Source organism: Ranitomeya variabilis, unplaced genomic scaffold, assembly GCF_051348905.1.
Source record: "Ranitomeya variabilis isolate aRanVar5 unplaced genomic scaffold, aRanVar5.hap1 Scaffold_69, whole genome shotgun sequence".
Taxonomy (NCBI): Eukaryota; Metazoa; Chordata; class Amphibia; order Anura; family Dendrobatidae; genus Ranitomeya; species Ranitomeya variabilis.
In genome coordinates this window covers 417,901-440,017 of record NW_027508196.1, presented here as the reverse complement: position 1 = coordinate 440,017, position 22,117 = coordinate 417,901, and the positions used below count along the sequence as shown (strand labels likewise).

General features: G+C 47.1%; 1 non-coding gene and 50 pseudogenes across 1 annotated transcript; all 51 read right to left on the bottom strand.

Annotated features, from left to right (window-relative positions):
- Positions 1–4,344: 4,344 nt before the first annotated feature.
- LOC143792498 (U2 spliceosomal RNA) lies at positions 4,345–4,518 on the bottom strand (annotated as a pseudogene).
- Positions 4,519–4,692: 174 nt separating this feature from the next.
- Positions 4,693–4,866, bottom strand: LOC143791476 (U2 spliceosomal RNA; annotated as a pseudogene).
- Positions 4,867–5,064: 198 nt separating this feature from the next.
- On the bottom strand, positions 5,065–5,216 carry LOC143791720 (U2 spliceosomal RNA; annotated as a pseudogene).
- A 176-nt stretch (positions 5,217–5,392) lies between these two features.
- LOC143791563 (U2 spliceosomal RNA) lies at positions 5,393–5,566 on the bottom strand (annotated as a pseudogene).
- A 174-nt stretch (positions 5,567–5,740) lies between these two features.
- Positions 5,741–5,914, bottom strand: LOC143791936 (U2 spliceosomal RNA; annotated as a pseudogene).
- Positions 5,915–6,090: 176 nt separating this feature from the next.
- Positions 6,091–6,264, bottom strand: LOC143791870 (U2 spliceosomal RNA; annotated as a pseudogene).
- Positions 6,265–6,462: 198 nt separating this feature from the next.
- LOC143791596 (U2 spliceosomal RNA) lies at positions 6,463–6,614 on the bottom strand (annotated as a pseudogene).
- Positions 6,615–6,790: 176 nt separating this feature from the next.
- LOC143791930 (U2 spliceosomal RNA) lies at positions 6,791–6,964 on the bottom strand (annotated as a pseudogene).
- Positions 6,965–7,162: 198 nt separating this feature from the next.
- Positions 7,163–7,314, bottom strand: LOC143791719 (U2 spliceosomal RNA; annotated as a pseudogene).
- Positions 7,315–7,490: 176 nt separating this feature from the next.
- Positions 7,491–7,664, bottom strand: LOC143791562 (U2 spliceosomal RNA; annotated as a pseudogene).
- A 196-nt stretch (positions 7,665–7,860) lies between these two features.
- Positions 7,861–8,012, bottom strand: LOC143792055 (U2 spliceosomal RNA; annotated as a pseudogene).
- Positions 8,013–8,188: 176 nt separating this feature from the next.
- Positions 8,189–8,362, bottom strand: LOC143791989 (U2 spliceosomal RNA; annotated as a pseudogene).
- A 198-nt stretch (positions 8,363–8,560) lies between these two features.
- On the bottom strand, positions 8,561–8,712 carry LOC143791993 (U2 spliceosomal RNA; annotated as a pseudogene).
- A 164-nt stretch (positions 8,713–8,876) lies between these two features.
- Positions 8,877–9,062, bottom strand: LOC143791829 (U2 spliceosomal RNA). The gene has a single exon (XR_013219912.1). It is a non-coding gene; the product is annotated as a U2 spliceosomal RNA (small nuclear RNA).
- A 176-nt stretch (positions 9,063–9,238) lies between these two features.
- On the bottom strand, positions 9,239–9,412 carry LOC143791351 (U2 spliceosomal RNA; annotated as a pseudogene).
- Positions 9,413–9,588: 176 nt separating this feature from the next.
- LOC143792497 (U2 spliceosomal RNA) lies at positions 9,589–9,762 on the bottom strand (annotated as a pseudogene).
- A 176-nt stretch (positions 9,763–9,938) lies between these two features.
- On the bottom strand, positions 9,939–10,112 carry LOC143791856 (U2 spliceosomal RNA; annotated as a pseudogene).
- A 176-nt stretch (positions 10,113–10,288) lies between these two features.
- On the bottom strand, positions 10,289–10,462 carry LOC143792496 (U2 spliceosomal RNA; annotated as a pseudogene).
- Positions 10,463–10,638: 176 nt separating this feature from the next.
- LOC143792071 (U2 spliceosomal RNA) lies at positions 10,639–10,813 on the bottom strand (annotated as a pseudogene).
- A 176-nt stretch (positions 10,814–10,989) lies between these two features.
- LOC143791808 (U2 spliceosomal RNA) lies at positions 10,990–11,163 on the bottom strand (annotated as a pseudogene).
- Positions 11,164–11,339: 176 nt separating this feature from the next.
- Positions 11,340–11,513, bottom strand: LOC143792495 (U2 spliceosomal RNA; annotated as a pseudogene).
- A 176-nt stretch (positions 11,514–11,689) lies between these two features.
- On the bottom strand, positions 11,690–11,863 carry LOC143791438 (U2 spliceosomal RNA; annotated as a pseudogene).
- Positions 11,864–12,039: 176 nt separating this feature from the next.
- Positions 12,040–12,213, bottom strand: LOC143791346 (U2 spliceosomal RNA; annotated as a pseudogene).
- A 138-nt stretch (positions 12,214–12,351) lies between these two features.
- Positions 12,352–12,563, bottom strand: LOC143792213 (U2 spliceosomal RNA; annotated as a pseudogene).
- A 176-nt stretch (positions 12,564–12,739) lies between these two features.
- LOC143792494 (U2 spliceosomal RNA) lies at positions 12,740–12,913 on the bottom strand (annotated as a pseudogene).
- Positions 12,914–13,088: 175 nt separating this feature from the next.
- On the bottom strand, positions 13,089–13,262 carry LOC143791422 (U2 spliceosomal RNA; annotated as a pseudogene).
- Positions 13,263–13,438: 176 nt separating this feature from the next.
- Positions 13,439–13,612, bottom strand: LOC143791969 (U2 spliceosomal RNA; annotated as a pseudogene).
- A 198-nt stretch (positions 13,613–13,810) lies between these two features.
- On the bottom strand, positions 13,811–13,962 carry LOC143791718 (U2 spliceosomal RNA; annotated as a pseudogene).
- A 176-nt stretch (positions 13,963–14,138) lies between these two features.
- LOC143791560 (U2 spliceosomal RNA) lies at positions 14,139–14,312 on the bottom strand (annotated as a pseudogene).
- A 174-nt stretch (positions 14,313–14,486) lies between these two features.
- On the bottom strand, positions 14,487–14,660 carry LOC143791495 (U2 spliceosomal RNA; annotated as a pseudogene).
- Positions 14,661–14,836: 176 nt separating this feature from the next.
- Positions 14,837–15,010, bottom strand: LOC143791929 (U2 spliceosomal RNA; annotated as a pseudogene).
- Positions 15,011–15,208: 198 nt separating this feature from the next.
- LOC143791717 (U2 spliceosomal RNA) lies at positions 15,209–15,360 on the bottom strand (annotated as a pseudogene).
- Positions 15,361–15,536: 176 nt separating this feature from the next.
- LOC143791559 (U2 spliceosomal RNA) lies at positions 15,537–15,710 on the bottom strand (annotated as a pseudogene).
- A 174-nt stretch (positions 15,711–15,884) lies between these two features.
- Positions 15,885–16,058, bottom strand: LOC143791493 (U2 spliceosomal RNA; annotated as a pseudogene).
- Positions 16,059–16,234: 176 nt separating this feature from the next.
- Positions 16,235–16,408, bottom strand: LOC143791928 (U2 spliceosomal RNA; annotated as a pseudogene).
- Positions 16,409–16,606: 198 nt separating this feature from the next.
- On the bottom strand, positions 16,607–16,758 carry LOC143791715 (U2 spliceosomal RNA; annotated as a pseudogene).
- A 176-nt stretch (positions 16,759–16,934) lies between these two features.
- LOC143791558 (U2 spliceosomal RNA) lies at positions 16,935–17,108 on the bottom strand (annotated as a pseudogene).
- A 196-nt stretch (positions 17,109–17,304) lies between these two features.
- On the bottom strand, positions 17,305–17,456 carry LOC143791714 (U2 spliceosomal RNA; annotated as a pseudogene).
- A 176-nt stretch (positions 17,457–17,632) lies between these two features.
- Positions 17,633–17,806, bottom strand: LOC143791410 (U2 spliceosomal RNA; annotated as a pseudogene).
- A 138-nt stretch (positions 17,807–17,944) lies between these two features.
- LOC143791279 (U2 spliceosomal RNA) lies at positions 17,945–18,156 on the bottom strand (annotated as a pseudogene).
- Positions 18,157–18,332: 176 nt separating this feature from the next.
- LOC143791968 (U2 spliceosomal RNA) lies at positions 18,333–18,506 on the bottom strand (annotated as a pseudogene).
- A 198-nt stretch (positions 18,507–18,704) lies between these two features.
- Positions 18,705–18,856, bottom strand: LOC143791713 (U2 spliceosomal RNA; annotated as a pseudogene).
- Positions 18,857–19,032: 176 nt separating this feature from the next.
- On the bottom strand, positions 19,033–19,206 carry LOC143791557 (U2 spliceosomal RNA; annotated as a pseudogene).
- A 174-nt stretch (positions 19,207–19,380) lies between these two features.
- LOC143791492 (U2 spliceosomal RNA) lies at positions 19,381–19,554 on the bottom strand (annotated as a pseudogene).
- Positions 19,555–19,730: 176 nt separating this feature from the next.
- On the bottom strand, positions 19,731–19,904 carry LOC143791927 (U2 spliceosomal RNA; annotated as a pseudogene).
- A 198-nt stretch (positions 19,905–20,102) lies between these two features.
- Positions 20,103–20,254, bottom strand: LOC143791712 (U2 spliceosomal RNA; annotated as a pseudogene).
- Positions 20,255–20,430: 176 nt separating this feature from the next.
- On the bottom strand, positions 20,431–20,604 carry LOC143791556 (U2 spliceosomal RNA; annotated as a pseudogene).
- A 196-nt stretch (positions 20,605–20,800) lies between these two features.
- LOC143792054 (U2 spliceosomal RNA) lies at positions 20,801–20,952 on the bottom strand (annotated as a pseudogene).
- A 176-nt stretch (positions 20,953–21,128) lies between these two features.
- On the bottom strand, positions 21,129–21,302 carry LOC143791988 (U2 spliceosomal RNA; annotated as a pseudogene).
- A 198-nt stretch (positions 21,303–21,500) lies between these two features.
- LOC143791711 (U2 spliceosomal RNA) lies at positions 21,501–21,652 on the bottom strand (annotated as a pseudogene).
- A 176-nt stretch (positions 21,653–21,828) lies between these two features.
- On the bottom strand, positions 21,829–22,002 carry LOC143791812 (U2 spliceosomal RNA; annotated as a pseudogene).
- Between the last annotated feature and the right edge of the window lie 115 nt (positions 22,003–22,117).

The following is a 22,117-nucleotide window of genomic DNA, read 5'->3' as shown; positions in this document are numbered from 1 at the left end:
GAAAAAATTTATGTATAGAAACATGGTCAAATCTGGGACATCTTTACCACCATTTTGATGTTTCTTATACATTTCTATATGTTTTAATTTCTCCATCTTTGAGCCCCAAATACATATAAAAATACAATGGGTCAGTTTTTTAAGCATTAAATCAGAGGGAGGGTACACCATTGCAACATATAAAATCATTGGCAATAAAATGGACTTGATAATTAAAACTTTCCCTTCAATTGACAAACTCCGCAAGTTCCAGAAAGATAATTTCTTCACCATTTTCCCTTGTACCTCCTCCCAACTTTCCCTCCCATCATTGTCTTTATTAAAAGTAATACCTAAAATTTTTACATTATCTTGCTTCATTTTGACCGCTGGTAGGTCAACATCATCCCAAGTACCAATTATCAAACACTCAGTTTTATTAAAATTTAACTTAAAACCCGAGGCCTGACTAAAAAAACTGGTACACCTCACCACCTTCCGGAGAGAAGCAGGGTCCGTGCAGATGGCGGTGACATCATCCATGTACCCGAAAACTTTAATTTGAGCCCCTCCTCCACCAGGAACAGGGACCCCTCGAATTACTTTATCTCTCCTGATCTGGCATAATAAAGGCTCCATTGCACAAATGAACAGGATTGGGGAGAGCGGGCACCCTTGCTTCACTCCGGATTCCAGCGGTATCTCACCTGTTAAAAAACCATTCACCGAGATTTGACAAAATGACATTTTGTATAAAACCATAATACGAGACACAATAAAATCTGGGATCGCCATCTTCTTTAAAACACTAAAAAGATATTTATGCGATACCCTGTCGAACGCCTTCTCAAAGTCCAGCGCCAACCGGGCTACATTTTGACCACGGTCCTTACAATACCATATTGTGTCTCTAATAACATTTAAAACTTCAGTGATACTCCTTCCTGGCACACTACACACTTGCTCAGGTTGTATCAACTTATCAATTATTGTTTTAAGCCGGCATGCAATAATTTTAGCAAACACTTTGTAGTCCACATTAAGTAAGGTTATAGGCCTCCAATTTGCGAGGTCCTCACGGGACCCTTTTTTCTTAAAAATCAAAGACACTATTCCCCTCCTCCATCCCTTCGGCAACTGTTCACACACAAACACTTCTTTAAAAATTTCTAAAAGATCATCTTTTAAAATATCCCAGAAAGTCAGATAAAATTCTACAGGAAGACCATCAGCACCTGGGGCTTTGCCTCTTGAAAAACTCTTAAAAACGCTAAAAAGTTCTTCTAGGCTAAAATCCCGAGCTAAAAAATCCTGATCTGACTGACAAAGCTTGACATCTAAAATATTAAGAGCATCACGTAAAAAAGAAAGATCTATATTTTTCTCACTAAAAAGAAGTTGGTAAAAATCAGTTGCTACTTTTTTCATCCCTTCTATAGTGGACTCTCCATCAAGGCAGGTAATGATCTCCTTTCTCTCCATTGCTTTTTTAAAAAAGAAGCGGGTGCATTTTTCATCTTCTTCTAATTGCTGCACTCTTGAATTAAAAATTATTTCTCTCCCCTTTTGCTCTAAGACTGTGTGTATCTGCGTCTTTAGGCTAGCAATATCAGTATCTACTTCAAGACCTATTTCTTTAAATTTATAAAGTGTTTGCAGCTCAGTATTTAAATTAGAATAAAAACATTTTTTCTGCCTTGCCTTCTTCCTACCTGCCACAATGAAAAAAAGCCCAATTTTATTTTTAATATCTTCCCACCAAGACAACATCTTTATATAAGGAGGCCTATGCTGTCTCCACTTTTGGTAGGCTACACAAAAATCCGACCTTATCTGAGGATCCTGCAGCAGATGCGTCCCCAAACGCCACAGTCCTTTATTTATTCTCTGCTCTCCTTGGTACTCAATCTGTAATTTTAAAATTTTATGATCGGAAAATAAATTAGACATAAGATCAAACGTTACCGGCTTAAAATCTACAGATAAAAACATAAAATCGATCCTGGAGGCCACTCCCCGACCGGACCATGTAAAACCTGGGTCCGTCAGCGAAAGCGACCTCCAGGCATCGCACAATTTAAAAAGCCTGGATGTTTTTGAGCATATAACAAGACTTATCCAGTTTACGGAGCGGGTCTCCTCCATCTCGACGCTCGTTCACACAGAGGCAATTAAAGTCCCCACCTACCAGGAGAGGAGAAGACCCAACACAGAACACAGGCAATAACTCAAATAACTGGACACGCTCCTGCTTATCAGGAGATGCATACACATTAATTACACGGAAGTTGAAGCCATTTATGTGTGCATGTACTAATATTGCCCTGCCTGGCTCAATCTCCGTAACAGAAGAAATGACAATATTATTGCCACAGCAGAGCAAACCTACTCCAGCAGATTTGTTAATATTTGAGCCAGACCATACTGACGGGCCCAACTTCCAGTCCTTTTTTAATTCTTCGTACCGTATCGCATGCTGTAGGCCACATTCCTGTAATAGACATATATCGAAATCTACTGTCTCTAGATAATGAAAAAGAGCAGCCCTGCGGACAAGACTCTTTAAAGACCTCACGTTTAGTGAGACACATTTTATAAATGGCATTTAAGTCACGGTGGGAAAGTATCCGTAATCATATTGTCCTCTTCCAGATTTTGACCCATAACTTCCTCCAGGATTCCGGGTGACGGGGAGTCAAAAGAAATGATGTTGCAAGGGTCCGAGGACGAGACTGGGTACGTTGTCTTTCCCAACCAGAACTCTCCTTCTTCCAGGGTGACATCAGGCGACTCTGGAGCGACCTCTGGGATAACCTCTGTCCGAATCTTCTTCCCACTAGGCTCAGGCAGGTCACTGGTGCAATCCTCTTCAGCCACTGTGACGTGACCTCTCTCCTCCACGACGTCAACTGAAAAAAAACACACAGCGTTCTGCTGGCTCGACTCCCGATGGATGTCTGGGGCCTTCACAGCAGGGCCCCCCAGCGCCAACATACTGGGGGCACCCTGCTCCAACCCAACAGACTCATGGACATGGCCAGGTGTTTTGGCCTCCGCTGCAAGAGCGGCAGGACCTCGCAGCCTCGACTCCCGAACCTCCGACTCCACAGCCCGCCCATCAGAAGGGGCTAAAGGACGAATAGGAAACACATGAGAGGAGGTACTGGGGTCTTGGGCTCTCCCAGCCCCTACAGAGGACCCAGCAGCCTCGGCATAAGTCTTTGCTCTATTGGGGCAGTTCCGGAACCTATGTCCATTATCACCGCAGAGATTGCACCTTCTGTCCAAAGGACAGTCCTTCATTTGGTGCCCATAACCACTACAGTTATTGCAGCGGTCTACCTTTCTGTCTTTGCAGGATGCCTGTGTATGTCCCATCTTTCCACAGTTCCTGCATGACATTGGCATTCCAGGATAGAACAGATACCCCCTGCTCTTACCGATAACAAAAGTTGATGGGGGTGTAACATTCCTCCTAAACCATTAGGGTCTCTCTTCAGACGAACTAAGAACCTCCTTTTCCCACACCAGAAACCAACTCTGTTCATCACCTCTCCTTGGTATCGTAGCTCATAACAGTACCGCTTTAAGTAGGTGGCGATGTCATCTACGTCCACATAGGGATTGGGGAAGTGAACCACCACAGGGATTTCATCATAGGCAAATAGGAGACAAAAGGTTAAGTCATCAAGTTCATCCATGTCAGACTTTTCATTTACCTTTTGCACCAGTTGTTGACAGCATCCCTGGGTCTTAAAGGTGATGGTGTAGGTTCCTTTAAATTCATTGTCCTGGAAACAGAAGATGTCACTCCTCTCGAACTCCAAGACTCCAAGCAAGACCTTATGGCAAACGAAAGACAGGTTCTTCTCCTTCCGAGCACTTTCATGAACTTCAATCCTCACGGTATTCTTCATCCGGGATTCCCCCGATGCATAAGATAGCAAAGCTGGCATCCTCCACAAGGAAATCCACACCAACTCTAAGAAAAAGAAAAGGCACAAGCCTTTAGGGGATCCCTTCTCGTTGCCCACGGACTAATCCTCTCTCCCAATAGCAGCAGGGGGGTGAAGTCCCTCCGAAGAGGAACGATCCCCCCAGGCCAAGAGAGAGGGTACCGAGGGCACCTAACTCGACCAGATCGCACAGGTAAACCTGATAGATCTTAGCCAAAAGGCTGAGAAGAGATGATCAGAAATGGTTTGCCACTTGGGCCGCACCAAGGCCTACAACCGACACCCACTGTGGAGACGTAGCAAAAGATTGCCGCAGGGAAGACATTTCCAGAAACTCTGGATGCTCTGTCGATGACAGCTCTGCGGTGTGCATGTGTTCAAGCTGTGCGCAACGCATTTTGAATCTGCATAACCACACCCTCCATCCCCGTGAAGGTTCCGTGTGACAAAGCAAGCTCCATTTCCAGCTCCCTGTTCCAAAAATCCATTTAATATATGGTCCCCAAATAGGGGACGTATCAGATATTAAACTAATAAGAACAGACACTACGCTTGATCTTGAGCCATTTGGCCGAGAAGAGATGATCAGAAATGGTTTGCCACGGGCCGCACCAAGGCCTACAACCGACACCCACTGTGGAGACGTAGCAAAAGATTGCCGCAGGGAAGACATTTCCAGAAACTCTGGATGCTCTGTCGATGACAGTTCTGCGGTGTGCATGTGTTCAAGCTGTGCGCAACGCGTTTTGAATCTGCATAACCACACCCTCCATCCCCATGAAGGTTCCGTGTGACAAAGCAAGCTCCATTTCCAGCTCCCTGTTCCAAAAATCCATTTAATATATGGTCCCCAAATAGGGGACGTATCAGATATTAAACTAATAAGAACAGGCACTACGCTTGATCTTGAGCCATTTGGCCGAGAAGAGATGATCAGAAATGGTTTGCCACTTGGGCCGCACCAAGGCCTACAACCGACACCCACTGTGGAGATGTAGCAAAAGATTGCCGCAGGGAAGACATTTCCAGAAACTCTGGATGCTCTATCGATGACAGTTCTGCGGTGTGCATGTGTTCAAGCTGTGCGCAACGCGTTTTGAATCTGCATAACCACACCCTCCATCCCCGTGAAGGTTCCGTGTGACAGATCAAGCTCCATTTCCAGCTCCCTGTTCCAAAAATCCATTTAATATATGGTCCCCAAATAGGGGACGTATCAGATATTAAACTAATAAGAACAGACACTACGCTTGATCTTGAGCCATTTGGCCGAGAAGAGATGATCAGAAATGGTTTGCCACTTGGGCCGCACCAAGGCCTACAACCGACATCCACTGTGGAGATGTAGCAAAAGATCGCCGCAGGGAAGACATTTCCAGAAACTCTGGATGCTCTATCGATGACAGTTCTGCGGTGTGCATGTGTTCAAGCTGTGCGCAACGCGTTTTGAATCTGCATAACCACACCCTCCATCCCTGTGAAGGTTAAGTGTGACAAAGCAAGCTCCATTTCCAGCTCCCTGTTCCAAAAATCCATTTAATATATGGTCCCCAAATAGGGGACCAATCAGATATTAAACTAATAAGAACAGACACTACGCTTGATCTTGAGCCATTTGGCCGAGAAGAGATGATCAGAAATGGTTTGCCACGGGCCGCACCAAGGCCTACAACCGACACCCACTGTGGAGACGTAGCAAAAGATTGCCGCAGGGAAGACATTTCCAGAAACTCTGGATGCTCTGTCGATGACAGTTCTGCGGTGTGCATGTGTTCAAGCTGTGCGCAACGCGTTTTGAATCTGCATAACCACACCCTCCATCCCCATGAAGGTTCCGTGTGACAAAGCAAGCTCCATTTCCAGCTCCCTGTTCCAAAAATCCATTTAATATATGGTCCCCAAATAGGTGACGTATCAGATATTAAACTAATAAGAACAGGCACTACGCTTGATCTTGAGCCATTTGGCCGAGAAGAGATGATCAGAAATGGTTTGCCACTTGGGCCGCACCAAGACCTACAACCGACACCCACTGTGGAGATGTAGCAAAAGATCGCCGCAGGGAAGACATTTCCAGAAACTCTGGATGCTCTATCGATGACAGTTCTGCGGTGTGCATGTGTTCAAGCTGTGCGCAACGCGTTTTGAATCTGCATAACAACACCCTCCATCCCCATGAAGGTTCCGTGTGACAAAGCAAGCTCCATTTCCAGCTCCCTGTTCCAAAAATCCATTTAATATATGGTCCCCAAATAGGGGACGTATCAGATATTAAATTAATAAGAACAGGCACTACGCTTGATCTTGAGCCATTTGGCCGAGAAGAGATGATCAGAAATGGTTTGCCACTTGGGCCGCACCAAGGCCTACAACCGACACCCACTGTGGAGACGTAGCAAAAGATTGCCGCAGGGAAGACATTTCCAGAAACTCTGAATGCTCTGTCGACGACAGTTCTGCGGTGTGCATGTGTTCAAGCTGTGCGCAACGCGTTTTGAATCTGCATAACCACACCCTCCATCCCCGTGAAGGTTCCGTGTGACAGATCAAGCTCCATTTCCAGCTCCCTGTTCCAAAAATCCATTTAATATATGGTCCCCAAATTGGGGACGTATCAGATATTAAACTAATAAGAACAGACACTACGCTTGATCTTGAGCCATTTGGCCGAGAAGAGATGATCAGAAATGGTTTGCCACTTGGGCCGCACCAAGGCCTACAACCGACATCCACTGTGGAGATGTAGCAAAAGATCGCCGCAGGGAAGACATTTCCAGAAACTCTGGATGCTCTATCGATGACAGTTCTGCGGTGTGCATGTGTTCAAGCTGTGCGCAACGCGTTTTGAATCTGCATAACCACACCCTCCATCCCCATGAAGGTTCCGTGTGACAAAGCAAGCTCCATTTCCAGCTCCCTGTTCCAAAAATCCATTTAATATATGGTCCCCAAATAGGGGACGTATCAGATATTAAATTAATAAGAACAGGCACTACGCTTGATCTTGAGCCATTTGGCCGAGAAGAGATGATCAGAAATGGTTTGCCACTTGGGCCGCACCAAGGCCTACAACCGACACCCACTGTGGAGACGTAGCAAAAGATTGCCGCAGGGAAGACATTTCCAGAAACTCTGGATGCTCTGTCGACGACAGTTCTGCGGTGTGCATGTGTTCAAGCTGTGCGCAACGCGTTTTGAATCTGCATAACCACACCCTCCATCCCCGTGAAGGTTCCGTGTGACAGATCAAGCTCCATTTCCAGCTCCCTGTTCCAAAAATCCATTTAATATATGGTCCCCAAATAGGGGACGTATCAGATATTAAACTAATAAGAACAGACACTACGCTTGATCTTGAGCCATTTGGCCGAGAAGAGATGATCAGAAATGGTTTGCCACTTGGGCCGCACCAAGGCCTACAACCGACATCCACTGTGGAGATGTAGCAAAAGATCGCCGCAGGGAAGACATTTCCAGAAACTCTGGATGCTCTATCGATGACAGTTCTGCGGTGTGCATGTGTTCAAGCTGTGCGCAACGCGTTTTGAATCTGCATAACCACACCCTCCATCCCTGTGAAGGTTAAGTGTGACAAAGCAAGCTCCATTTCCAGCTCCCTGTTCCAAAAATCCATTTAATATATGGTCCCCAAATAGGGGACCAATCAGATATTAAACTAATAAGAACAGACACTACGCTTGATCTTGAGCCATTTGGCCGAGAAGAGATGATCAGAAATGGTTTGCCACGGGCCGCACCAAGGCCTACAACCGACACCCACTGTGGAGACGTAGCAAAAGATTGCCGCAGGGAAGACATTTCCAGAAACTCTGGATGCTCTGTCGATGACAGTTCTGCGGTGTGCATGTGTTCAAGCTGTGCGCAACGCGTTTTGAATCTGCATAACCACACCCTCCATCCCCGTGAAGGTTCCGTGTGACAGATCAAGCTCCATTTCCAGCTCCCTGTTCCAAAAATCCATTTAATATATGGTCCCCAAATAGGGGACGTATCAGATATTAAACTAATAAGAACAGGCACTACGCTTGATCTTGAGGCATTTGGCCGAGAAGAGATGATCAGAAATGGTTTGCCACTTGGGCCGCACCAAGGCCTACAACCGACACCCACTGTGGAGATGTAGCAAAAGATTGCCGCAGGGAAGACATTTCCAGAAACTCTGGATGCTCTATCGATGACAGTTCTGCGGTGTGCATGTGTTCAAGCTGTGCGCAACGCATTTTGAATCTGCCTAACCACACCCTCCATCCCCGTGAAGGTTCCGTGTGACAAAGCAAGCTCCATTTCCAGCTCCCTGTTCCAAAAATCCATTTAATATATGGTCCCCAAATAGGGGACGTATCAGATATTAAATTAATAAGAACAGGCACTACGCTTGATCTTGAGCCATTTGGCCGAGAAGAGATGATCAGAAATGGTTTGCCACTTGGGCCGCACCAAGGCCTACAACCGACACCCACTGTGGAGACGTAGCAAAAGATTGCCGCAGGGAAGACATTTCCAGAAACTCTGGATGCTCTGTCGACGACAGTTCTGCGGTGTGCATGTGTTCAAGCTGTGCGCAACGCGTTTTGAATCTGCATAACCACACCCTCCATCCCCGTGAAGGTTCCGTGTGACAGATCAAGCTCCATTTCCAGCTCCCTGTTCCAAAAATCCATTTAATATATGGTCCCCAAATAGGGGACGTATCAGATATTAAACTAATAAGAACAGACACTACGCTTGATCTTGAACCATTTGGCCGAGAAGAGATGATCAGAAATGGTTTGCCACTTGGGCCGCACCAAGGCCTACAACCGACATCCACTGTGGAGATGTAGCAAAAGATCGCCGCAGGGAAGACATTTCCAGAAACTCTGGATGCTCTGTCGACGACAGTTCTGCGGTGTGCATGTGTTCAAGCTGTGCGCAACGCATTTTGAATCTGCCTAACCACACCCTCCATCCCCGTGAAGGTTCCGTGTGACAAAGCAAGCTCCATTAACAGCTCCCTGTTCCAAAAATCCATTTAATATATGGTCCCCAAATAGGGGATGCATCAGATATTAAACTAATAAGAACAGACACTACGCTTGATCTTGAGCCATTTGGCCGAGAAGAGATGATCAGAAATGGTTTGCCACTTGGGCCGCACCAAGGCCTACAACCGACATCCACTGTGGAGACGTAGCAAAAGATTGCCGCAGGGAAGACATTTCCAGAAACTCTGGATGCTCTGTCGATGACAGTTCTGCGGTGTGCATGTGTTCAAGCTGTGCGCAACGCGTTTTGAATCTGCATAACCACACCCTCCATCCCCGTGAAGGTTCCGTGCGACAAAGCAAGCTCCATTTCCAGCTCCCTGTTCCAAAAATCCATTTAATATATGGTCCCCAAATAGGGAACGTATCAGATATTAAACTAATAAGAACAGACACTACGCTTGATCTTGAGCCATTTGGCCGAGAAGAGATGATCAGAAATGGTTTGCCACTTGGGCCGCACCAAGGCCTACAACCGACACCCACTGTGGAGACGTAGCAAAAGATTGCCGCAGGGAAGACATTTCCAGAAACTCTGGATGCTCTGTTGATGACAGTTCTGCGGTGTGCATGTGTTCAAGCTGTGCGCAACGCGTTTTGAATCTGCATAACCACACCCTCCATCCCCGTGAAGGTTCCGTGTGACAAAGCAAGCTCCATTTCCAGCTCCCTGTTCCAAAAATCCATTTAATATATGGTCCCCAAATAGGGGACGTATCAGATATTAAACTAATAAGAACAGACACTACGCTTGATCTTGAGCCATTTGGCCGAGAAGAGATGATCAGAAATGGTTTGCCACTTGGGCCGCACCAAGGCCTACAACCGACACCCACTGTGGAGACGTAGCAAAAGATTGCCGCAGGGAAGACATTTCCAGAAACTCTGGATGCTCTGTTGATGACAGTTCTGCGGTGTGCATGTGTTCAAGCTGTGCGCAACGCGTTTTGAATCTGCATAACCACACCCTCCATCCCCGTGAAGGTTCCGTGTGACAAAGCAAGCTCCATTTCCAGCTCCCTGTTCCAAAAATCCATTTAATACATGGTCCTCAAATAGGGGACGTATCAGATATTAAACTAATAAGAACAGACACTACGCTTGATCTTGAGCCATTTGGCCGAGAAGAGATGATCAGAAATGGTTTGCCACTTGGGCCGCACCAAGGCCTACAACCGACACCCACTGTGGAGACGTAGCAAAAGATTGCCGCAGGGAAGACATTTCCAGAAACTCTGGATGCTCTGTTGATGACAGTTCTGCGGTGTGCATGTGTTCAAGCTGTGCGCAACGCGTTTTGAATCTGCATAACCACACCCTCCATCCCCGTGAAGGTTCCGTGTGACAAAGCAAGCTCCATTTCCAGCTCCCTGTTCCAAAAATCCATTTAATATATGGTCCCCAAATAGGGGACGTATCAGATATTAAACTAATAAGAACAGACACTACGCTTGATCTTGAGCCATTTGGCCGAGAAGAGATGATCAGAAATGGTTTGCCACTTGGGCCGCACCAAGGCCTACAACCGACACCCACTGTGGAGACGTAGCAAAAGATTGCCGCAGGGAAGACATTTCCAGAAACTCTGGATGCTCTGTCGATGACAGTTCTGCGGTGTGCATGTGTTCAAGCTGTGCGCAACGCGTTTTGAATCTGCATAACCACACCCTCCATCCCCGTGAAGGTTCCGTGTGACAAAGCAAGCTCCATTTCCAGCTCCCTGTTCCAAAAATCCATTTAATACATGGTCCCCAAATAGGGGACGTATCAGATATTAAACTAATAAGAACCAGACACTACGCTTGATCTTGATCCATTTGGCCGAGAAGAGATGATCAGAAATGGTTTGCCACTTGGGCCGCACCAAGGCCTACAACCGACACCCACTGTTAAGACGTAGCAAAAGAGTGCTGCAGGGAAGACATTTCCAGAAACTCTGGATGCTCTGTTGATGACAGTTCTGCGGTGTGCATGTGTTCAAGCTGTGCGCAACGCGTTTTGAATCTGCATAACCACACCCTCCATCCCCGTGAAGGTTCCGTGTGACAAAGCAAGCTCCATTTCCAGCTCCCTGTTCCAAAAATCCATTTAATATATGGTCCCCAAATAGGGGACGTAACAGATATTAAACTAATAAGAACAGACACTACGCTTGATCTTGAGCCATTTGGCCGAGAAGAGATGATCAGAAATGGTTTGCCACTTGGGCCGCACCAAGGCCTACAACCGACACCCACTGTGGAGACGTAGCAAAAGATTGCCGCAGGGAAGACATTTCCAGAAACTCTGGATGCTCTGTCGATGACAGTTCTGCGGTGTGCATGTGTTCAAGCTGTGCGCAACGCGTTTTGAATCTGCATAACCACACCCTCCATCCCCGTGAAGGTTCCGTGTGACAAAGCAAGCTCCATTTCCAGCTCCCTGTTCCAAAAATCCATTTAATATATGGTCCCCAAATAGGGGACGTATCAGATATTAAACTAATAAGAACAGACACTACGCTTGATCTTGAGCCATTTGGCCGAGAAGAGATGATCAGAAATGGTTTGCCACTTGGGCCGCACCAAGGCCTACAACCGACACCCACTGTGGAGACGTAGCAAAAGATTGCCGCAGGGAAGACATTTCCAGAAACTCTGGATGCTCTGTCGATGACAGTTCTGCGGTGTGCATGTGTTCAAGCTCTGCGCAACGCGTTTTGAATCTGCATAACCACACCCTCCATCCCCGTGAAGGTTCCGTGCGACAAAGCAAGCTCCATTTCCAGCTCCCTGTTCCAAAAATCCATTTAATATATGGTCCCCAAATAGGGGACGTATCAGATATTAAACTAATAAGGACAGACACTACACTTGATCTTGAGCCATTTGGCCGAGAAGAGTTGATCAGAAATGGTTTGCCACTTGGGCCGCACCAAGGCCTACAACCGACACCCACTGTGGAGACGTAGCAAAAGATTGCCGCAGGGAAGACATTTCCAGAAACTCTGGATGCTCTGTCGATGACAGTTCTGCGGTGTGCATGTGTTCAAGCTGTGCGCAACGCGTTTTGAATCTGCATAACCACACCCTCCATCCCCGTGAAGGTTCCGTGTGACAAAGCAAGCTCCATTTCCAGCTCCCTGTTCCAAAAATCCATTTAATATATGGTCCCCAAATAGGGGACGTATCAGATATTAAACTAATAAGAACAGACACTACGCTTGATCTTGAGCCATTTGGCCAAGAAGAGATGATCAGAAATGGTTTGCCACTTGGGCCGCACCAAGGCCTACAACCGACACCCACTGTGGAGACGTAGCAAAAGATTGCCGCAGGGAAGACATTTCCAGAAACTCTGGATGATCTGTCGATGACAGTTCTGCGGTGTGCATGTGTTCAAGCTGTGTGAAACGCGTTTTGAATCTGCATAACCACACCCTCCACCCCCGTGATGGTTCCGTGCGACAAAGCAAGCTCCATTTCCAGCTCCCTGTTCCAAAAATCCATTTAATATATGGTCCCCAAATAGGGGACGTATCAGATATTAAACTAATAAGAACAGACACTACGCTTGATCTTGAGCCATTTGGCCGAGAAGAGATGATCAGAAATGATTTGCCACTTGGGCCGCACCAAGGCCTACAACCGACACCCACTGTGGAGACGTAGCAAAAGATTGCCGCAGGGAAGACATTTCCAGAAACTCTGGATGCTCTGTCGATGACAGTTCTGCGGTGTGCATGTGTTCAAGCTGTGCGCAACGCGTTTTGAATCTGCATAACCACACCCTCCATCCCCGTGAAGGTTCCGTGTGACAAAGCAAGCTCCATTTCCAGCTCCCTGTTCCAAAAATCCATTTAATATATGGTCCCCAAATAGGGGACGTATCAGATATTAAACTAATAAGAACAGACACTACGCTTGATCTTGAGCCATTTGGCCGAGAAGAGATGATCAGAAATGGTTTGCCACTTGGGCCGCACCAAGGCCTACAACCGACATCCACTGTGAGACGTAGCAAAAGATTGCCGCAGGGAAGACATTTCCAGAAACTCTGGATGCTCTATCGATGACAGTTCTGCGGTGTGCATGTGTTCAAGCTGTGCGCAACGCGTTTTGAATCTGCATAACCACACCCTCCATCCCCGTGAAGGTTCCGTGCGACAAAGCAAGCTCCATTTCCAGCTCCCTGTTCCAAAAATCCATTTAATATATGGTCCCCAAATAGGGGACGTATCAGATATTAAACTAATAAGAACAGACACTACACTTGATCTTGAGCCATTTGGCCGAGAAGAGATAATCAGAAATGATTTGCCACTTGGGCCGCACCAAGGCCTACAACCGACACCCACTGTGGAGACGTAGCAAAAGATTGCCGCAGGGAAGACATTTCCAGAAACTCTGGATGCTCTGTCGATGACAGTTCTGCGGTGTGCATGTGTTCAAGCTGTGCGCAACGCGTTTTGAATCTGCATAACCACACCCTCCATCCCCGTGAAGGTTCCGTGTGACAAAGCAAGCTCCATTTCCAGCTCCCTGTTCCAAAAATCCATTTAATATATGGTCCCCAAATAGGGGACGTATCAGATATTAAATTAATAAGAACAGGCACTACGCTTGATCTTGAGCCATTTGGCCGAGAAGAGATGATCAGAAATGGTTTGCCACTTGGGCCGCACCAAGGCCTAAAACCGACACCCACTGTGGAGACGTAGCAAAAGATTGCCGCAGGGAAGACATTTCCAGAAACTCTGGATGCTCTGTCGACGACAGTTCTGCGGTGTGCATGTGTTCAAGCTGTGCGCAACGCGTTTTGAATCTGCATAACCACACCCTCCATCCCCGTGAAGGTTCCGTGTGACAGATCAAGCTCCATTTCCAGCTCCCTGTTCCAAAAATCCATTTAATATATGGTCCCCAAATAGGGGACGTATCAGATATTAAACTAATAAGAACAGACACTACGCTTGATCTTGAGCCATTTGGCCGAGAAGAGATGATCAGAAATGGTTTGCCACTTGGGCCGCACCAAGGCCTACAACCGACATCCACTGTGGAGATGTAGCAAAAGATCGCCGCAGGGAAGACATTTCCAGAAACTCTGGATGCTCTATCGATGACAGTTCTGCGGTGTGCATGTGTTCAAGCTGTGCGCAACGCGTTTTGAATCTGCATAACCACACCCTCCATCCCTGTGAAGGTTAAGTGTGACAAAGCAAGCTCCATTTCCAGCTCCCTGTTCCAAAAATCCATTTAATATATGGTCCCCAAATAGGGGACCAATCAGATATTAAACTAATAAGAACAGACACTACGCTTGATCTTGAGCCATTTGGCCGAGAAGAGATGATCAGAAATGGTTTGCCACGGGCCGCACCAAGGCCTACAACCGACACCCACTGTGGAGACGTAGCAAAAGATTGCCGCAGGGAAGACATTTCCAGAAACTCTGGATGCTCTGTCGATGACAGTTCTGCGGTGTGCATGTGTTCAAGCTGTGCGCAACGCGTTTTGAATCTACATAACCACACCCTCCATCCCCATGAAGGTTCCGTGTGACAAAGCAAGCTCCATTTCCAGCTCCCTGTTCCAAAAATCCATTTAATATATGGTCCCCAAATAGGGGACGTATCAGATATTAAACTAATAAGAACAGGCACTACGCTTGATCTTGAGCCATTTGGCCGAGAAGAGATGATCAGAAATGGTTTGCCACTTGGGCCGCACCAAGACCTACAACCGACACCCACTGTGGAGATGTAGCAAAAGATTGCCGCAGGGAAGACATTTCCAGAAACTCTGGATGCTCTATCGATGACAGTTCTGCGGTGTGCATGTGTTCAAGCTGTGCGCAACGCGTTTTGAATCTGCATAACCACACCCTCCATCCCCATGAAGGTTCCGTGTGACAAAGCAAGCTCCATTTCCAGCTCCCTGTTCCAAAAATCCATTTAATATATGGTCCCCAAATAGGGGACGTATCAGATATTAAATTAATAAGAACAGGCACTACGCTTGATCTTGAGCCATTTGGCCGAGAAGAGATGATCAGAAATGGTTTGCCACTTGGGCCGCACCAAGGCCTACAACCGACACCCACTGTGGAGACGTAGCAAAAGATTGCCGCAGGGAAGACATTTCCAGAAACTCTGGATGCTCTGTCGACGACAGTTCTGCGGTGTGCATGTGTTCAAGCTGTGCGCAACGCGTTTTGAATCTGCATAACCACACCCTCCATCCCCGTGAAGGTTCCGTGTGACAGATCAAGCTCCATTTCCAGCTCCCTGTTCCAAAAATCCATTTAATATATGGTCCCCAAATAGGGGACGTATCAGATATTAAACTAATAAGAACAGACACTACGCTTGATCTTGAGCCATTTGGCCGAGAAGAGATGATCAGAAATGGTTTGCCACTTGGGCCGCACCAAGGCCTACAACCGACATCCACTGTGGAGATGTAGCAAAAGATCGCCGCAGGGAAGACATTTCCAGAAACTCTGGATGCTCTATCGATGACAGTTCTGCGGTGTGCATGTGTTCAAGCTGTGCGCAACGCGTTTTGAATCTGCATAACCACACCCTCCATCCCTGTGAAGGTTAAGTGTGACAAAGCAAGCTCCATTTCCAGCTCCCTGTTCCAAAAATCCATTTAATATATGGTCCCCAAATAGGGGACCAATCAGATATTAAACTAATAAGAACAGACACTACGCTTGATCTTGAGCCATTTGGCCGAGAAGAGATGATCAGAAATGGTTTGCCACGGGCCGCACCAAGGCCTACAACCGACACCCACTGTGGAGACGTAGCAAAAGATTGCCGCAGGGAAGACATTTCCAGAAACTCTGGATGCTCTGTCGATGACAGTTCTGCGGTGTGCATGTGTTCAAGCTGTGCGCAACGCGTTTTGAATCTACATAACCACACCCTCCATCCCCATGAAGGTTCCGTGTGACAAAGCAAGCTCCATTTCCAGCTCCCTGTTCCAAAAATCCATTTAATATATGGTCCCCAAATAGGGGACGTATCAGATATTAAACTAATAAGAACAGGCACTACGCTTGATCTTGAGCCATTTGGCCGAGAAGAGATGATCAGAAATGGTTTGCCACTTGGGCCGCACCAAGACCTACAACCGACACCCACTGTGGAGATGTAGCAAAAGATTGCCGCAGGGAAGACATTTCCAGAAACTCTGGATGCTCTATCGATGACAGTTCTGCGGTGTGCATGTGTTCAAGCTGTGCGCAACGCGTTTTGAATCTGCATAACCACACCCTCCATCCCCATGAAGGTTCCGTGTGACAAAGCAAGCTCCATTTCCAGCTCCCTGTTCCAAAAATCCATTTAATATATGGTCCCCAAATAGGGGACGTATCAGATATTAAATTAATAAGAACAGGCACTACGCTTGATCTTGAGCCATTTGGCCGAGAAGAGATGATCAGAAATGGTTTGCCACTTGGGCCGCACCAAGGCCTACAACCGACACCCACTGTGGAGACGTAGCAAAAGATTGCCGCAGGGAAGACATTTCCAGAAACTCTGGATGCTCTGTCGACGACAGTTCTGCGGTGTGCATGTGTTCAAGCTGTGCGCAACGCGTTTTGAATCTGCATAACCACACCCTCCATCCCCGTGAAGGTTCCGTGTGACAGATCAAGCTCCATTTCCAGCTCCCTGTTCCAAAAATCCATTTAATATATGGTCCCCAAATAGGGGACGTATCAGATATTAAACTAATAAGAACAGACACTACGCTTGATCTTGAGCCATTTGGCCGAGAAGAGATGATCAGAAATGGTTTGCCACTTGGGCCGCACCAAGGCCTACAACCGACATCCACTGTGGAGATGTAGCAAAAGATCGCCGCAGGGAAGACATTTCCAGAAACTCTGGATGCTCTATCGATGACAGTTCTGCGGTGTGCATGTGTTCAAGCTGTGCGCAACGCGTTTTGAATCTGCATAACCACACCCTCCATCCCTGTGAAGGTTAAGTGTGACAAAGCAAGCTCCATTTCCAGCTCCCTGTTCCAAAAATCCATTTAATATATGGTCCCCAAATAGGGGACCAATCAGATATTAAACTAATAAGAACAGACACTACGCTTGATCTTGAGCCATTTGGCCGAGAAGAGATGATCAGAAATGGTTTGCCACGGGCCGCACCAAGGCCTACAACCGACACCCACTGTGGAGACGTAGCAAAAGATTGCCGCAGGGAAGACATTTCCAGAAACTCTGGATGCTCTGTCGATGACAGTTCTGCGGTGTGCATGTGTTCAAGCTGTGCGCAACGCGTTTTGAATCTGCATAACCACACCCTCCATCCCCGTGAAGGTTCCGTGTGACAGATCAAGCTCCATTTCCAGCTCCCTGTTCCAAAAATCCATTTAATATATGGTCCCCAAATAGGGGACGTATCAGATATTAAACTAATAAGAACAGACACTACGCTTGATCTTGAGCCATTTGGCCGAGAAGAGATGATCAGAAATGGTTTGCCACTTGGGCCGCACCAAGGCCTACAACCGACATCCACTGTGGAGATGTAGCAAAAGATCGCCGCAGGGAAGACATTTCCAGAAACTCTGGATGCTCTGTCGACAACAGTTCTGCGGTGTGCATGTGTTCAAGCTGTGCGCAACGCGTTTTGAATCTGCATAACCACACCCTCCATCCCCGTGAAGGTTCCGTGCGACAAAGCAAGCTCCATTTCCAGCTCCCTGTTCCAAAAATCCATTTAATATATGGTCCCCAAATAGGGGACGTATCAGATATTAAACTAATAAGAACAGACACTACACTTGATCTTGAGCCATTTGGCCGAGAAGAGATGATCAGAAATGGTTTGCCACTTGGGCCGCACCAAGGCCTACAACCGACACCCACTGTGGAGACGTAGCAAAAGATTGCCCCAGGGAAGACATTTCCAGAAACTCTGGATGATCTGTCGATGACAGTTCTGCGGTGTGCATGTGTTCAAGCTGTGCGAAACGCGTTTTGAATCTGCATAACCACACCCTCCACCCCCGTGATGGTTCCGTGCGACAAAGCAAGCTCCATTTCCAGCTCCCTGTTCCAAAAATCCATTTAATATATGGTCCCCAAATAGGGGACGTATCAGATATTAAACTAATAAGAACAGACACTACGCTTGATCTTGAGCCATTTGGCCGAGAAGAGATAATCAGAAATGATTTGCCACTTGGGCCGCACCAAGGCCTACAACCGACACCCACTGTGGAGACGTAGCAAAAGATTGCCGCAGGGAAGACATTTCCAGAAACTCTGGATGCTCTGTCGATGACAGTTCTGCGGTGTGCATGTGTTCAAGCTGTGCGCAACGCGTTTTGAATCTGCATAACCACACCCTCCATCCCCGTGAAGGTTCCGTGTGACAAAGCAAGCTCCATTTCCAGCTCCCTGTTCCAAAAATCCATTTAATATATGGTCCCCAAATAGGGGACGTATCAGATATTAAATTAATAAGAACAGGCACTACGCTTGATCTTGAGCCATTTGGCCGAGAAGAGATGATCAGAAATGGTTTGCCACTTGGGCCGCACCAAGGCCTAAAACCGACACCCACTGTGGAGACGTAGCAAAAGATTGCCGCAGGGAAGACATTTCCAGAAACTCTGGATGCTCTGTCGACGACAGTTCTGCGGTGTGCATGTGTTCAAGCTGTGCGCAACGCGTTTTGAATCTGCATAACCACACCCTCCATCCCCGTGAAGGTTCCGTGTGACAGATCAAGCTCCATTTCCAGCTCCCTGTTCCAAAAATCCATTTAATATATGGTCCCCAAATAGGGGACGTATCAGATATTAAACTAATAAGAACAGACACTACGCTTGATCTTGAGCCATTTGGCCGAGAAGAGATGATCAGAAATGGTTTGCCACTTGGGCCGCACCAAGGCCTACAACCGACATCCACTGTGGAGATGTAGCAAAAGATCGCCGCAGGGAAGACATTTCCAGAAACTCTGGATGCTCTATCGATGACAGTTCTGCGGTGTGCATGTGTTCAAGCTGTGCGCAACGCGTTTTGAATCTGCATAACCACACCCTCCATCCCTGTGAAGGTTAAGTGTGACAAAGCAAGCTCCATTTCCAGCTCCCTGTTCCAAAAATCCATTTAATATATGGTCCCCAAATAGGGGACCAATCAGATATTAAACTAATAAGAACAGACACTACGCTTGATCTTGAGCCATTTGGCCGAGAAGAGATGATCAGAAATGGTTTGCCACGGGCCGCACCAAGGCCTACAACCGACACCCACTGTGGAGACGTAGCAAAAGATTGCCGCAGGGAAGACATTTCCAGAAACTCTGGATGCTCTGTCGATGACAGTTCTGCGGTGTGCATGTGTTCAAGCTGTGCGCAACGCGTTTTGAATCTACATAACCACACCCTCCATCCCCATGAAGGTTCCGTGTGACAAAGCAAGCTCCATTTCCAGCTCCCTGTTCCAAAAATCCATTTAATATATGGTCCCCAAATAGGGGACGTATCAGATATTAAACTAATAAGAACAGGCACTACGCTTGATCTTGAGCCATTTGGCCGAGAAGAGATGATCAGAAATGGTTTGCCACTTGGGCCGCACCAAGACCTACAACCGACACCCACTGTGGAGATGTAGCAAAAGATTGCCGCAGGGAAGACATTTCCAGAAACTCTGGATGCTCTATCGATGACAGTTCTGCGGTGTGCATGTGTTCAAGCTGTGCGCAACGCGTTTTGAATCTGCATAACCACACCCTCCATCCCCATGAAGGTTCCGTGTGACAAAGCAAGCTCCATTTCCAGCTCCCTGTTCCAAAAATCCATTTAATATATGGTCCCCAAATAGGGGACGTATCAGATATTAAATTAATAAGAACAGGCACTACGCTTGATCTTGAGCCATTTGGCCGAGAAGAGATGATCAGAAATGGTTTGCCACTTGGGCCGCACCAAGGCCTACAACCGACACCCACTGTGGAGACGTAGCAAAAGATTGCCGCAGGGAAGACATTTCCAGAAACTCTGGATGCTCTGTCGACGACAGTTCTGCGGTGTGCATGTGTTCAAGCTGTGCGCAACGCGTTTTGAATCTGCATAACCACACCCTCCATCCCCGTGAAGGTTCCGTGTGACAGATCAAGCTCCATTTCCAGCTCCCTGTTCCAAAAATCCATTTAATATATGGTCCCCAAATAGGGGACGTATCAGATATTAAACTAATAAGAACAGACACTACGCTTGATCTTGAGCCATTTGGCCGAGAAGAGATGATCAGAAATGGTTTGCCACTTGGGCCGCACCAAGGCCTACAACCGACATCCACTGTGGAGATGTAGCAAAAGATCGCCGCAGGGAAGACATTTCCAGAAACTCTGGATGCTCTATCGATGACAGTTCTGCGGTGTGCATGTGTTCAAGCTGTGCGCAACGCGTTTTGAATCTGCATAACCACACCCTCCATCCCTGTGAAGGTTAAGTGTGACAAAGCAAGCTCCATTTCCAGCTCCCTGTTCCAAAAATCCATTTAATATATGGTCCCCAAATAGGGGACCAATCAGATATTAAACTAATAAGAACAGACACTACGCTTGATCTTGAGCCATTTGGCCGAGAAGAGATGATCAGAAATGGTTTGCCACGGGCCGCACCAAGGCCTACAACCGACACCCACTGTGGAGACGTAGCAAAAGATTGCCGCAGGGAAGACATTTCCAGAAACTCTGGATGCTCTGTCGATGACAGTTCTGCGGTGTGCATGTGTTCAAGCTGTGCGCAACGCGTTTTGAATCTGCATAACCACACCCTCCATCCCCGTGAAGGTTCCGTGTGACAGATCAAGCTCCATTTCCAGCTCCCTGTTCCAAAAATCCATTTAATATATGGTCCCCAAATAGGGGACGTATCAGATATTAAACTAATAAGAACAGGCACTACGCTTGATCTTGAGGCATTTGGCCGAGAAGAGATGATCAGAAATGGTTTGCCACTTGGGCCGCACCAAGGCCTACAACCGACACCCACTGTGGAGATGTAGCAAAAGATTGCCGCAGGGAAGACATTTCCAGAAACTCTGGATGCTCTATCGATGACAGTTCTGCGGTGTGCATGTGTTCAAGCTGTGCGCAACGCATTTTGAATCTGCCTAACCACACCCTCCATCCCCGTGAAGGTTCCGTGTGACAAAGCAAGCTCCATTTCCAGCTCCCTGTTCCAAAAATCCATTTAATATATGGTCCCCAAATAGGGGACGTATCAGATATTAAATTAATAAGAACAGGCACTACGCTTGATCTTGAGCCATTTGGCCGAGAAGAGATGATCAGAAATGGTTTGCCACTTGGGCCACACCAAGGCCTACAACCGACACCCACTGTGGAGACGTAGCAAAAGATTGCCGCAGGGAAGACATTTCCAGAAACTCTGGATGCTCTGTCGACGACAGTTCTGCGGTGTGCATGTGTTCAAGCTGTGCGCAACGCGTTTTGAATCTGCATAACCACACCCTCCATCCCCGTGAAGGTTCCGTGTGACAGATCAAGCTCCATTTCCAGCTCCCTGTTCCAAAAATCCATTTAATATATGGTCCCCAAATAGGGGACGTATCAGATATTAAACTAATAAGAACAGACACTACGCTTGATCTTGAGCCATTTGGCCGAGAAGAGATGATCAGAAATGGTTTGCCACTTGGGCCGCACCAAGGCCTACAACCGACATCCACTGTGGAGATGTAGCAAAAGATCGCCGCAGGGAAGACATTTCCAGAAACTCTGGATGCTCTGTCGACGACAGTTCTGCGGTGTGCATGTGTTCAAGCTGTGCGCAACGCATTTTGAATCTGCCTAACCACACCCTCCATCCCCGTGAAGGTTCCGTGTGACAAAGCAAGCTCCATTTCCAGCTCCCTGTTCCAAAAATCCATTTAATACATGGTCCCCAAATAGGGGACGCATCAGATATTAAACTAATAAGAACAGACACTACGCTTGATCTTGAGCCATTTGGCCGAGAAGAGATGATCAGAAATGGTTTGCCACTTGGGCCGCACCAAGGCCTACAACCGACATCCACTGTGGAGACGTAGCAAAAGATTGCCGCAGGGAAGACATTTCCAGAAACTCTGGATGCTCTG